Raw genomic sequence first — 15,383 nt, 5'->3', positions numbered from 1 at the left:
ATATTTATCACTCTATTTGGTACCTTTGCATATCGTGTTATGGAATTCGGGTTATGCAATGTGCCAGGTTCTTGGCAACGTACAACTGATACGACTTTGGTGATATTTCCTTAGAGGAGTTGAAAATCTTTATTGACGATCTAGGGGTAGCTACCACAAGGGAGAGATAATTGATTATTTTAAGAAAATGTTTTGAGCATTGAACACAATTTTACATTGCTCTTAATATAAGAAAGTGCATCTTTGGAGTGACCTATGGATTGCTATTGGGCCATGTGGTTAGCTCGGCTGGTATTGCGACCGATCCTGAAAGGATAAAGGTTATTATCACTATGAGTCCACCATGTACTCCTAAAGAAATGTATATCTTTCTATCATCAGTGGGATACTATCAAAGATTTATCAATGCACTAGCAAAGAAGACGTTGCCATTAACAAATCTATTATCCTTTAACTCTCTGTTTGTTTTGGAGTGACCCATGTCAAGCATCATTTGAGGATGTAAAGTAGGAACTTGCAAAAATGCTAGTCTTGAAAGCATCCAAAAGGGGTGAGGTCTATTTTTTAGCCTAAATTTGGGAGGAGAAGTGGTATCATCCAATTGCATTTAATAGCCATAAATTGGGCATATCCGAGATTAATTATACTTACCTACATGGAGAAGATGTGTCTCGGATGTTATTTGCAACAAAGAAATTCAAACATTACATCCTCTTTGAAATGGTGATATTTTATACAAAGGTAGAGGGGTTGAGGCTATTGATGAATAAGTTGCAGTTGTTTGACTATCTAGCAAAATGGCTATGAAATGAGGAGTAAGCCATTGAAGTTACAAGGCATCATTGAATGTCTTGTGGATTTCATGAAACCGAAGGAAGTCTTTGGTTGAAGGTAGTGACCAGCCTTGAGGGTCTACTCAAAATTGATATGACCTCCATCCCATCCTGATATGCTGCCATAATGCATTATCTATCTATAAGAGAGATTGGAGTTGCTTTATCAAAGTCTGAAAAGATGAAAATTAGGCAACAAGACTTGATTGTAGGAATACTATACCATCCAAGTATCGATGATGTTTATTGCCAATGTGTCCTGCCTAATGAGGTCCCTTTTATCTTGGAGGAGTGCCATGACTCTGCTTGTGAAGGGCACCTGGTTGGATGGTTGACTGCATAGAAAGCTTTGAGAGCACTAGATATTAATGGTAGTCCATGTAAAAATTACACGGCGTAGTGAACAGAATTTGAGAAAGAGATATAGAGTACACAACAGATAAGAGGAGAATCAGTAAATTCTTTAGCTCCAAACAACTGATACAAAGATGGCTCTGTCCACCTGTGCGCTTCCATGTGTGAAGCTTAGATGGCAATCTAGACAGAAGATAGGTGAAGAGCTTAAGGCTAGCTAAAACAACAACTCTGACTGGGTGAAAGATGAATGATGGATGGCTGCGAAGGGGTTTAGCTTTTATAGCCCGCGAAGGCCGTTAGGTCGGCCTGACCGACCTACCGTATGAGCCTCCACTAGTCGGGCAGGGAATATTCCAAGGAATATTCCCTTTACCATCGGGCCGGGGGCGCTGTCTCTAGACCCTTGCCAAGGGGGCCGCTGGCCCCCCTGGGACCCTCCAACCATCAGGGGCCACTTCTACGGACCCCGGACCCCAAAATAGGGGCCCCTTTTAACTCCCTTACCCTGCAACTCAATGCAATGCACCTCGAGTTGCTACCAACTTAACCACTCCATCTAACCCAAAGATTAGACCCACAATGGTCACCTTTTTTCCATCCCGTCACATAGAACTCATCTGAGATACAAGTCAGGACTCAACCAATGTCCGAGCTCACATTTGGCTTCTCCTCATAATGGGGGCCTTACAACTTTGAGCACCATGGATCATTGGTAGCACCTAATGAGGGTGGGGCATTGATCATATCTAACACCCCCCCCTCAATGTCCACCCATAGGTGAACTATCTCCTCGGCCCAATGCTGAGTCTTTGAAGATGAACTTGAAGCAAATCCTTCGTAAGTGCTTTGGTGAATATATCTACTCCATTCTCCTCTGTTGGACAGTAGACCACTTCCACTATCTCATCCTCCATCAAATCATGCACATAGTGATACTGGATCTCTATATGTTTGGTGCGTGCATGAAACACTGGATTTTTGGCAATGGCGATGCAACTCTGATTGTCACATCTCAGCACAGTTGGTTCTTCATCCTGCACTCCCATATGCCATAGAATCCTTCTCAACCATATTGCTTCACATGCAGCAAAACAAGCTGCCTTGTACTCTACTTCGGTAGAAGACAATGCCACTGTTGGCTACTTCTTACTAATCCAAGAGAAAATTCCTAAACCCAAAGAGAAACAATAACTAGAAACTAACTTCCTGGAATCACTGTTTCCTGCCCAATCTGAGTCACGGTTCCCCACAAGAGAAGTTTTGAAACTATATGTGATACCATAGTCAAGAGTTTCCTTCAAGTATCTAAGCACCTGCATCCCAGCCTTCCAATGACTCTCATGAGGTTTGTTTGAGAACCTGCTCAAAACACCAATAGCAAAACTGATATCTGGTCTGGTGTTACACAAGTAGATTAGACTGCCAACCAACCTCCCAATGTCTGCTAGTGTTGATGTATCCTTGACGGATAACTTTGCATTCACCTCCATAGGTGTAGCTATCTCCTTGCACTCAGTCATGCCAAATGCCTTCAAGATCTCCCATGCATACTTCTTTTGAGAGATGAAGATCTTTCCTGGCTCTTGCCAGACTTCAATCCCCAAGCAATAGTGCAGCAAGCTCAAGTCTGTCATTTCAAACTTAGAACTCAAAGCCTTTCGAGTTTGGTTGATCATATCTTCATAGTCACCTGTAATAAGAAGGTCATCCACATATAGGACAATCACTACAGACTTTTTACCATCCCTGTAAACATACAAGTTAGCATCTAAGGCACAACTTTTGAAGTTTAGGTTTAAAAAGAACTTATCTATCCGCCGCTGGTGCCATGCTCTGGGGGCTTGTTTCAGCCCATACAATGCCTTCTTCAACTTACACACTTTGTTCTCAGAATGAGAGGCCTCAAACCCCAGTGGCTGAGCCACATACACCTCCTCCTTGAGGCCACCATTTAAGAACGCTGACTTAACATCCATTTGGTACACTGACCACTTCTTGTGGGCAGCCACTGCAAGTAGCGTACGAATAGTGGTCATTCTGGCAGTTGGGGCAAATGACTCTTGAAAATCAAACCCTTCAACTTGTGAAAATCCTTGGGCAACCAGTCTAGCTTTGCACTTTTCTAAGGTACCATTAGCCTTGTACTTTACCTTCCAGATCCACTTGGTGCCAATAACCTTCTGCTTTGCTGGTCAATCCACTAGCTCCCAAGTGTCATTCTTCATTATGTTGTCATACTCCGCTTGCATAGTAGCCTTCCATGATGGATCTGCAAGTGCTTCTTCCAAGTTAGTTGGCTCCTTTACTTCTCTCATAATCTCAACCATCAAGGCCATATTGCCTATGTGAGCAGAAGCCCTCCCTTGCTCCTCTATTCTCTGAGACCTCCTTGGTCCGTCTGCCTTCTCCTCAATAGATGCAGGCATAGAATTATTGTGGCCATAGAGCTGCTTCACCCAGTGCGGCAATGGATTTTTCGGTGGGGTGATGTTAGGTTGGTGAACCTTTTCCTCATCATCTAAAGATGATGCTTTCTCCTCCTTAAGGATAGGAACAGCTCTCGGGACAGGTTCATAGTGGACTACTTCTTCGCTTGATGATAAAGTGGAAGAACTTGCCTTCTCCTCCTCCACTGTATATGGCTTCTCCTTGAACACCATATCATGGCTCACAATGATCTTTTTTGCCTCTTGGTCATATAATTTGTAAGCCTTTTGCTCATCACTATAACCCAAGAAGATACATTTTCTACTTTTTGGTTTTAACTTGTTTCTCTTCTCATTTGGAACATGTGCATAACATTCACATCCAAAAATTCTGAAATCTGAGACAGATGGTTTCTTACCAGTGTAAGCCTCATGAGGTGTTTTTCCCTTGAGAGCCTTTGTGTAGCTCCAATTTAGAATGTAGACTGCAGTATGCATCTTGCCATCTCCACAATGGTGCGATTCCTACGTTCCATAACACCGTTCTGCTGAGGTGTGTGAGGCATCGTCAATTGATGCTTGATCCCTTTGCTCTTGCAAAATTCTTCAAACTCCTTTGAGTTGAACTCACCACCACCATCTGTTCTAAATTTCTTCACACTTTTCCATGTTTCATTCTCAACAAGTTTTAGCCATTCTTTAAACTTACCAAAAGCTTGAGCCTTATCACGAAGGAAGTACACCCACATCTTCCTATTGTAGTCGTCGACAATCAACATAAAATAAGAAGATCCCCCCAAGGCCTGTGTATGCATCTTACCACACAAGTCAGCATGCACCAACTCTAGAGGAGCCTGTGCTCTATTCTTGCTTTCTTGTGGAAATGCCTTTCTCTATTGCTTGCCCATCATACAAGCTTCACATGGTTCCTTCAATTCAGTTATTGTAGGTAGGTGAGCAACCATACCTTGCTTTTGCATCTCCTTCAACACTGCAAATCCGATGTGTCCAAACCTTTCATGCCAAAGCTTACTTGTGCCCACTCCAGCAATGGCTATAAGAGCACTTAGCTCATGTAGGTTGTTCCTTCTTTCTCCTTTGCCAACAATTGTGCCAGCACTATCAAGAATTTCTGCACATGTCTTCTTGAACCTCACTTCATGACCAATATCAGTTATGGCAACAATTGATAACAGATTTCTCCTAATTTCGAGAACATACAACACATTTGAAAGCTTTTTTACTTCACCATTTGCAGCAACAAAAGAAATAGTACCTGTGCCCGCAGCAGGGCATTTAGCATCATTTCCAATTGTCATAGTGATGGATTCTTATAGAGGCTGCATAGAACTGTATAGACCTTTCTTGTTGGTCATGTGATGGGAGGCCCCACTATCCAATACCCATGAGTCAGTGGTAGATTCTTCTTGCGCCGAGGAGCACACTTCCTCAATGGTCGCCATGAATAATTCCAACTCTGCTTCAGTCGTATTGGCTGTCTCTTTCCCTTTACTTTTAAGGGTACCATTCTTTTCATCTGCCTTCTTGACACGACAATCTACAATTGCATGTCCTTTCTTCTTGCAGTAGAAGCACTCCCCTTGAAACTTCTTCTTGCCGCCCTTCTTCTTTTTGTCACCATCATTTTTGGTGGAGGAACCACCTTTGCCTTTTGCATTGGCAAAGAATGCAACATCTCTATTGTTGCTTCCTTCTCGGGCTTTCAGGCTCAACTCCTCCTCCATCAATAATGCACAAAACTCCTCAAAAGTCAAAGCTTGAGGTCTCACCTGAGTATTAAGGGTAGTTACTAGTCCATCAAACTTTTGTGGACAAATTTGAAGACACCTCCGAGCTAACTCTTCACTAGTCTTTTGTATCCTAGCGCCAGCCATCTGGTCGCACAGATTCTTAATCCGAGTGATGAATACTTCAACCGTCTCTCCTTCAGCAAACTTCTCCGCTGCTAGTTTATTCTCCAAGTTTTGAATCCTTGTTTGGTTTCCTGTTTCATACTGACTCCTCAGTACATTCCAAGCCTCTAATACTTTGGTTGTAATGCTGAATCAAAGTCAGAACACTGTCAGAACAACTTGTAACTAAGGCACACAATGCATCTACATTTCTTCGTTCCCAAGCTTGTAGAAGATCTGCATTTGGAGAAATCATCACACTAGAATTTGATGGATTGGGGGTAGGCTATGGTTCTGCGTCAGTCCCCAGCACAGTCTCCAAAAGCTCATAAGAATCAAGGATAGTTGTAATTTTGAACTTCCACAAGGTGTTTCTACCATCTAACTTGCCTTTGCTGAAGGTTGGTGGACGAATCCTCAGTGTTTGAATAGCCGGTACAGCAACACCACCTCCTGCACCACTTCCTCATGTGCCAGAACCACTTCTGGAAGTCGACATAGTTTCTCTTTGCTGTTGAAGCCTTTGCCTCTTGCACACTCTTCGATCTCTAGAGCCCCCTGGGCTCTGATACCATGTAAAAATTACACGTGCAGCGAACAGAATCTGAGAAAGAGATAGAGAGTACACAACAGATAAGAGGAGAATCAATAAATTCTTTAGCTCCAAACAACTGATACAAAGATGGCTCTGTCCACCCGTGCGCTTCCACTATGTGAAGCTTAGATGATGGCGATCTAGACAGAAGATAGGTGAAGAGCTTAAGGCTAGCTAGAACAACAACTCTGACTGGGTGAAAGATGAATGATGTATGGCTGTGAAGGGGTTTAGCTTTTATAGCTCGCAAAGGTTGTTAGGTCGGCCTGATCGACCTACCATATGAGCCTCCACTAGTCGGCCAGGGAATATTCCCTTTACCATCGGGCCGGGGGCATTGCCTCCAGACCCCCGCCAGGGGGGCCGCTTGCCCCCTGGGACCCCCTAGCCAGGGGCCGCTTTCGTGGCCCCCGGACCCCAAAATAGGGGCCCCTTTTAACTCCCTTACCCCGCAACTCGATGCAATGCAGCTCAAGTCGCTGCCAGCTTAACCACTCCGTCTAACCCAAAGATTAGACTCACAACGGTCACCTTTTTGCCATCCTGTCACATAGACCTCATCTGATATACAAGTCAGGACTCAACCAATGTCCGGGCTCACATTTGGCTTCTCCTCATAATGGGGGCCTTACAACTTTGAGCACCATGGATCATTGGTGGCACCTAATGAGGGTGGGGCATTGATCATATCTAACACCCCCCTCAATGTCCACCCATAGGTGAACTATCTCCTCGGCCCAATGCCGAGTCTTTGAAGATGAACTTGAAGAAAATCCTTCGTAAGTGCTTCAGTGAAGATATCTGCTCCATTCTCCTCTGTTGGACAGTAGATCAGTTCCACTATCCCATCCTCCGTCAAATCACGTACATAGTGATACTAGATCTCTATATGTTTGGTGCATGCATGAAACACCACCATAGGGGCTAGCACTAGTGGGTGTAGGACTGCCCAAAACCTTGCTAAATTTTTTTATTTTTATGATACTTTCTTACTTATCTTTCAAGCAATTCAATTGCATTGAATAAGATATAAGGATTTTGAGCCATTACATCAGCCCACAAGATCTCTAACTTGTAGATGTACTTGTGCAATTTTGCATCATCACTAACACTCTCAATATACATGGTCATGAGTTGATTTGTATATACTCATGCTATGAGATTAAGTTGGTCAACCTAATACCACTGTCTTGCCAACCAGTCTTTTTCCACCAGAAATACAAAGACTTGAACTACATACATCTTAAAGTCTTCCCAATCAATAAATTGATAATTCTCATAGTTGATGTTGTGCCACCAAGTATGGGCAAATCCCTCTAGATGGAGAGAGGCAAAGATATTTTTTTAATCATTAGTACACGGATCAACATTAAAGTATGGCTCCAATTTGGAGGTTCATTCTTCAATTCTCATGGGGATAGTGATTGCCCATTGTACTTGGTAAGAATGATATTGTCCATGCTGTCCATATATGCCATGTTATGCATTGAACCCATCCTAATACTGATAATCATGTTGCCCATTACTACCATGTTGGCCATTAATACCATGATGTGCATTATGATGATATCAAAACATGGTAAGGCCTTTGCTTTTCAACCGCATGAAATTGGATGTGTGGATTCTAGTGTTGTTGCTCCAATGGTTATTTTCATTGTGCCTCATGTGCCTTGGAACATGAGACCTATTCATATTCCTAAGGCTTACTTACCAATGTTGATTGAGTTGTTGACTGAAAAGATCAGGATGGGTATTTTGGAGCCCTCTAGTGCTCCATATTCAAACATGTTGAGAATAGCAAATGATGCTTGGTATGTGTGCCCATAGAGGCTTGCCCATAAGTGGCTTTGTATGAGAGAGAGACAATGATGTATGCTCTAGGAAGAGATGACTAAAATCCCATAAGCATAGTGAGGAAGAGTGGAACCATCCAAAAGCTATATGAGCATGTATTTGGCTCCATTTTCAAAAAGAGGAAAGTTACCATCATTTTGTGGCACTCAAGATTGTGTTTATGAGTCCAAGTTAATCTATCTTGGAACCTAATTTACTTGAGTTACAATCCTTTATCTCAGTCATGTTTTATGTGTTAGAAATGCGGGATCTAGAGCATAACATAACCGGAAGCTATGGAGGATGGAAGGAGAAGTGTAGACTCATGATGGAATGGACATTGTTTGTTACACAAGTGAATTAGGTTCCAAGATTGAGACTTGGACTCATAAACACAATCTTGTGTATGTGGACAATGACATTGACACTTTACTGAAATGAAAAGAGTACTATCATTGCATTAAGAAAGGAAGTAAGTACAATGCTTTATAGGAAAGTAGGAAACTGCAGTAGGCACCATTGTGCATATGGGATAAGTTAGCCTGCATATCCTTGACCCTGAGACTCCATACAAAGATGTTGTTTGAGTGTGATTGCTGATTCTCAACACCCCTCCTCAATCACAACTAGTAAAGGCACAAAGTGTGTAGAGGCTGTAATGAGAACCACCTGCAAAGTGTGGGCATACCACAGACATGGCAATACACCAGAGGCTGTTGCAGAAAAAGCTAAGTGTGGGTACCATAAACATGGTGAACATCCAGAGGCTGTAATAGGGGCCTCACAAAGTGTACAGGGACTGTAATGCCAAGTTACATAAGGAGTTTTACAAAGCTTATGGCAGGAAGCATTAGGGCAAGGAAAATACAAGGCTATTAAAACAGTCTATCAAAATTATGAGAGTACAAGGACTGATGAGTCTTGTCCTTCCGATCCTCGTGATCTTCATCTTCTTCTTCCTTTGCTTCATTTTCTTCTTCTTCTTTGACTGCGACTAGATAGGCCTTTTGGGATCTCTTTCTTGCGTGGCAGAACTTCTCGGTGTGTCCGGTCCTTTTGCAGAAGTCACAAAAGAGCTGATCTTTCTTGCCTTTGTACCTGTTGCCAACATATAATGCATGCTCATCTCTAGAGGTACTTGGTTCTTCTTTAGTTTTTAGCTTCTTTTCTTCTTCTAACAGTGATGCCTGGATATCAACAAGTTTAGGATTTGGCATGTTGATTAGAGTTGTTGATACATTATTATATTCAGGAGGCAAGCTCTTAAGTAGAACACCGATGCAAACATCTTCATCCATTTTAATGTTGATTCCTGCAAGTTGGGTTAGGAGTCCTTCCATGTAATTAAGATGTGTGGCAAGTGATGTGCTGGACTTCATTTCAAGCCTGAAGAATTCAATTAGGAGACCATACTTTGATGATTTATATTGTGCACCAAACAGGGTGTCAAGTCTTTTCCATGTATCCTGTGAGGTCTCACAGTTATCCACGTGATGGATATAATTGTCATCTAGCTCCAATTTGATAATGGCCTGGGCTCTGTCATCATTCTTTTGCCAAGTAGTTGCAAGGTCCGCGTCCCGCGGTTTCTTCTCTTTGCCATTTGTGATGGCCCAGAGACCCTTCTTCATCAGGATGAGCTTGATGCGGGTTTGCCAAGTGTGGAATCCGACTCCTTTGAATCGAGCATTTGGCCAGTCTTTGCCCATGTTAGATTTACGGGAACAGTAGCAAATCAACTTCAGACTTTATTAGATTTGAGCAACAGAAGAATTGATTGAGAGACACAAGTGCTAAAAAGCACTAACTGAGTGTCAATGAATACCAAATCTGCAAAAGTCTTTTACTCCAAGTGATCTTCCTCTTCTTGATTTGATGTTGATGCCTTCAGATCTGAGTGACAGTACTTTAACGAACTTTAGAGAGTATTGCTCAGTGATTAAAATCACTGTTGATAACTTCAGTGAGAGAAACAGTGAAAAATGTCAAGATTTTGAAGCTTTTGGTTATGGTGGAATTAGGGTTTCTAAGACAGGGGCCTGGTTTTTTGCTGATTGCAGGAGCTACAGTGCATCATTTTCAAAACTTTTTACATATCTAGGAAGCTTATGTCATGGGCTACCAAAACCCCATGGAGATTGTCCAGATCGCGGGCTGTACGGCGCACGCAGAGGCCACGAACAGAATCGGCGCAGATCTGGACAGCGACAGTGAATTTCTGCAATACTGGAGCCAGGGAGCATCAATGTCATCGATTATTGTGCCAAGATGAAGCGCCTTGAGCAGAGGAATAACTCTTCAGAAGAAATCGTGGGCTGAAATGGTCTGGTTGAAGAGTTATGGAAGCTCCAAGCAAGGTAGGTCCTGTCTGGCTATGGCAGACACAAAGCAAAGTTTGGGGATTTTCACAATGCTCAGCTCCAGATGGTCCAATGTCCTGGATTGATGTGATATAGGGAAGCTTTATGAGTTGGGGAATACTTTTCCAGAAGGAAGCTCCAAGAGATTTGACCTATGGAGTGAGATATAAGCAGTTCAATCTGACAGGGTGCTGCTGGCTATGGCTGCCATGGAAGCTTCAGTGAGAGTAGAGTTGAGAAAAGAAGTCATACACTGACACTGAGCTGGATGGAGGTTCAGAAGAATCAAGAGAGGCTGGAGAAGCAATGCCATGCCCAACTGGGCTCTGATACCATGCTAGAAATGCGGGATCTAGAGCATGACATAACCGGAAGCTATGGAGGATGGAAGGAGAAGTGTAGACTCATGATGGAATGGACACTGTTTGTTACACAAGTGAATTAGGTTCCAAGATTGAGACTTGGACTCATAAACACAATCTTGTGTATGTGGACAATGACATTGACACTTTACTGAAATGAAAAGAGTACTATCATTGCATTAAGAAAGGAAGCAAGTACAATGCTTTATAGGAAAGTAGGAAACTGCAGTAGGCACCATTGTGCATATGGGATAAGTTAGCCTGCATATCCTTGACCCTGAGACTCCATACAAAGAGGCTGTTTGAGTGTGATTGCTGATTCTCAACATTATGTGTATAACTTCCGTCCACCATAGCTAGCATAGCTCTAGATCCGTGTTTCTCAACATGGTATCAGAGCCATGGTGAGCTATGTCTAGCCATGACTATTCTCTCTTCTACTTCTACTACCTCATTTTTTGGTCCTCACACTAATGATAGTGGTTTAGCTTAGAAGGAGTAGAATCAGCAGCTGTTGCTCTTAGGAAGAGGTAAGAGGAAGAAGAGTATTAGCCATGAAGGACCCTGTCAAGCCCCTCGCCTCCATTAATGGCATCAAGACCACCAAACCCCCTGTCTCAGATGCTAGAGCCAAGGAACTGAGACAATGAGAGAGCTGACATGGGACACCTTCAAGTGAGATGACAAAGAATGCTTGTAGCAGAGCAATGGTGGGCCTCACTTCCACACACATTGCAGTGGTTCTAAACAACATCCTGGCTATGAAGAATGCTTTGAGGGAGAAGTTGCTTGCCACTCAGGCCTTGGTGAAAATGAGTGCTGACTACTGGTACGGGACAGATCGTCCCAAGTATCTTGGCACATTCTCTTCCCAGACGCCATCCTACTTGAAGGGAGAATTCCTAGGAGCTTATTGCTCGGACATTGCTGCGGACTCGGAAGCCTTCACGAGGAACCATGCATTGGAGGTGATTCACAGTCGATGGGACATGCTAGGCGCACTGGAATGCATATTCTTGGAGGTGTTGGAGAAGTACGTGAGGGTGGATCTAAAGGAACCTGTGTGGTTCAAGGTCGAGGCCCAGATCTTCTCGGAAGGAAGTCTGGACTACCTGGCTGCGCATGCGGGCATTCCTACTGTGTTTCTGCATACCAGCAGCAAGAAGGACATGCTCTACCAATTCTTTAGAGACCTTGGAACTCAGAAGGAAGCCATTAATCTCTACAGAGAGGGATAGAGGAAGATGGACAAGCACTTGTGTAAAATCAAAGCAGCGTTAGAGAGCGGCAGGAACCAAGAGATTGTCGAACAAGAGAAAGTGTCAAATGCCAGAATGGTGCAAACTCAAGAATCCTTGGATAAGAGAGAAATCTTGATCCCATTCGAGAGCAAGCCTCGCTTGCGCATGCGTAGGAGCAGAAAGAAGCTACCATTGCGGCCATTTGGGAGCAGAAGCGGATCTGTCAATTATTTGTATTTTTTTTAAACAACCCTTAGGTTTACAACATTAAAAGTTTTTTTTAAACCCCATTCACACTCATATTTTCAGAGTGGCTCTATCCAATCCCTATGCACACTATCTTCTACTTCAAAATCACTTAGAGGACTGGAGCACAAGAAAAAGTATCAATCATTAAAGAAAAAGAATGAAGAACAAGAGCAAGACGTCCAAGAAGAGCAACTAAGAATACCAAAAAGATCGAAGGTTGCAACAAAAGACCATGAAGAAGAAAGAAGATGAATAAATTGTTTCCGTTGCATGTTGATGACAAAGAACTTCCCATATTGGATTGTGTTTCCCTTAGTGGATTTGCTTTGTAAAGCAAAACCCTTGCCAAAGATCTAAATTTTCAAGCTTTAACTTGACTAGGCTGCCTATGAGCTAGTCTCTCGGGCCATGTCATCATGAAGGGGGGGCAAAAGCCAGCAAGTGTAGGAACTCATCATTTGAGGGGGGTGTTGAGAATAGCAAATGATGCTTGGTATGTGTGCCCATAGAGGCTTGCCCATAAGTGGCTTTGTATGAGAGAGAGACAATGATGTATGCTCTAGGAAGAGATGTCTAAAATCCCATAAGCACAGTGAGGAAGAGTGGAACCATCCAAAAGCTATATGAGCATGTACTTGGCTCCATTTTCAAAAAGAGGAAAGGTACCATCATTTTTTGGCACTCAAGATTGTGTTTATGAGTCTAAGTTAATCTATCTTGGAACCTAATTCACTTGAGTTACAATCCTTTATCTCAGTCATGTTATATGTATATAACTTCCGTCCGCCATAGCTAGCATAGCCCTAGATCCGTGTTTCTCAACAAAACAGGTGGTTCACCGTGCCAAAGAAGAATGGAGCTTTGAGGTTTATACATGCTATGCAATTGGTGAACAAAGTGACTATCAAGAATGTCAGTACATGTCCAATTGTAGATGATTTTGCAGAATCTTTTGTAGGAAGGGCAATTTGGTCTATTTGAGATTTCCACTCTCGATATGATTAATTTCAATTGGATGTAGACAACAAGGATTAAACAACTATGAGGACACCTTTGATTCTAGTAAGGATGTGTATCTTACCTCAAGGAGCAACCAAATCAGTTGGACATATGATGAATGGGATGAACAAATTCCTTCAAGACTTCATACCATAGGTTACTATGCCTTTTCTTGATGATGTGCCTATAAAAGGGTGCAAAGAAGGGGTCAAGGATGAGACAGTGGATTTGAGGGGGTATATGCAAGTTTGTTGTAGATCATATTTTTTATTGATCTTATCCACATTAGAAGTGGTAAATCTTACTATTTCTGGGACAAAGTCAGATCTTGGAGTTAATGAATTTTTATTGTGGGACATATGTATGGGCCTTATAGTCGAAGGCCTTCACCAATATATGACAAGACAATATCTTTTCGTGCAAACTTCTATGACACATGTTTCGTCACAATTACTCACTTTTGAGTTTCTACATTTCTGCCAAAATTACCTAGATCTTCATCTATTCTTGGCCAAAAAGTAAAGCAATAGTGTTTTGAGTGTTGTTCATATTTCTCATCTATTTTGATTAATTTCTTCTCTCACATGTTTTATCTATCTCAATTCACTTTATTCTTGCTCATGTTTCGTCTATCTTGGGTCTCTTTCTTTTAGAGTATGTTTTTTGAACTAAATGCCTTTCCTTACAACATAGCTTTTGCGTACGACTTGTTGTGCTGCACTTTTGTCTCATCGTTTCATACATGGTGTGCAAATTCTATGATCTTATATTGTACATATTCTCTCAGCCAACTAAAATTATGAAATATATGTGAGCCTAATTGCTTTGGAAATGGTACCCATTGATATTGTACTCGGTTGAGATTGGTTGATGACTTTAGGGAATATTAATATGGATTTCTCATAGTTGTACATGGAGTTTGCCATTGATGGGCAGCCTATCCATCTACAGGGAATCCCAAATAAATTTGATTTTCAGCTTATCACCATTAAACAACTCAAGGAGTACAAGAAGCACTCACAAATTTTTGTATTGCACCTGAATAAAGAGGTAGAAGATCAGTCCAAGAATTTAATAAAGCATCCGAATTTAAAAGCTCTACTTGAGGAGTACAAGGACTTATTTGAAGTACCTACTTCTTTACCTCCTAAGGGAGTAGTGTATCACCCTATTGATTTAGAGCCGCATTCAAAGCCAATCAATAAGACACCCTACAAGTTGTCAAAATGCAAGCGTGAGGAAGCAGCCAAGCAAATCAATGAGCTTTTATAGATGTGATTTATTGAGCCTACTTCTTCACCTTATGCATCTCCAGTCTTGTTAGTAAAGAAGAAAAATGGATCTTTCAGAATCTGTATTGACTCCATGGATCTAAACAAGATCACAATGAAGAATATGTATCCAATACCTAGAGTTGATGATTTTCTTGATGAGCTCAAGGGGACTAGATTCTTTACCAAGACTAATTTGAGGTTTGGATATCATCAAATTTGTATGCGAGAGAGTAATGAAGTGAAGATGCCTTTAGGACTAATCATGGGCTATACGTTTCCTAATGATGTCATTTGGGCTTATTAATGCTCAAGCAACCTTCTAGAGTTAGATGAATAAGATTTTGTAGTCTTTCCTCTTTCAGTTTGTCCTAGTCCTCTTTGATGACATATTGATTTACAACAAGACTGTGTAGGACCATTTATTCCATATGAGGAAGGTTTTTTATGTGTTGAGACATCACAAACTCTTTTCTAAGGAGAAGAAATGCTCTTTCATGAAAACTAAATCGAAGTGCTTGGGTCATATTGTTAATGAGCTAGGGATACAGGCTAATCCTAAGAAGGTGCAGTGTGTTAGAGATTGGCCAACACCTACCACCACTACCTCTCTTTGAGGATTTCTTGGTCTATCATCATTCTAGCACAAATTCATTAAGTGTTATGTGGTTGTAACAGCTTCTTTTACTGACACATTGAATAAGGAAGCTTTATTTTGCAATGTACTTGTAGACATTAGCTTCAATCAATTAAAGGAACTCCTTACTTTTGCTCTTATTCTAGTATTCCCGGATTTCTCTAAAGAGTTTATCATACAATGTGATGCCAATGGCTGTGGCATAGGGACTATTTTGCTACAAGAGTATGGAGTTATTGACTTTGAAATCCATAATCTTATGGATAAAGAGATGGCTATGAATGTTTATGACCAAGAGATTTTGGCT

The 15,383-nt window shown here is 41.8% G+C and overlaps 1 pseudogene; it reads left to right on the top strand.

The window, feature by feature from the left end:
* Positions 1-11,386: 11,386 nt before the first annotated feature.
* LOC148019579 (chlorophyll a-b binding protein 13, chloroplastic pseudogene) lies at positions 11,387-11,917 on the top strand (annotated as a pseudogene).
* The last annotated feature ends 3,466 nt before the right edge of the window (positions 11,918-15,383 follow it).

Source organism: Lygodium microphyllum, chromosome 19 (assembly GCF_053477565.2).
Source record: "Lygodium microphyllum isolate KBCC chromosome 19, Lygodium_microphyllum_v1.1.10, whole genome shotgun sequence".
In the NCBI taxonomy this organism is placed as follows: domain Eukaryota; kingdom Viridiplantae; phylum Streptophyta; class Polypodiopsida; order Schizaeales; family Lygodiaceae; genus Lygodium; species Lygodium microphyllum.
This window is presented reverse-complemented; position numbering and strand designations above follow the sequence as displayed.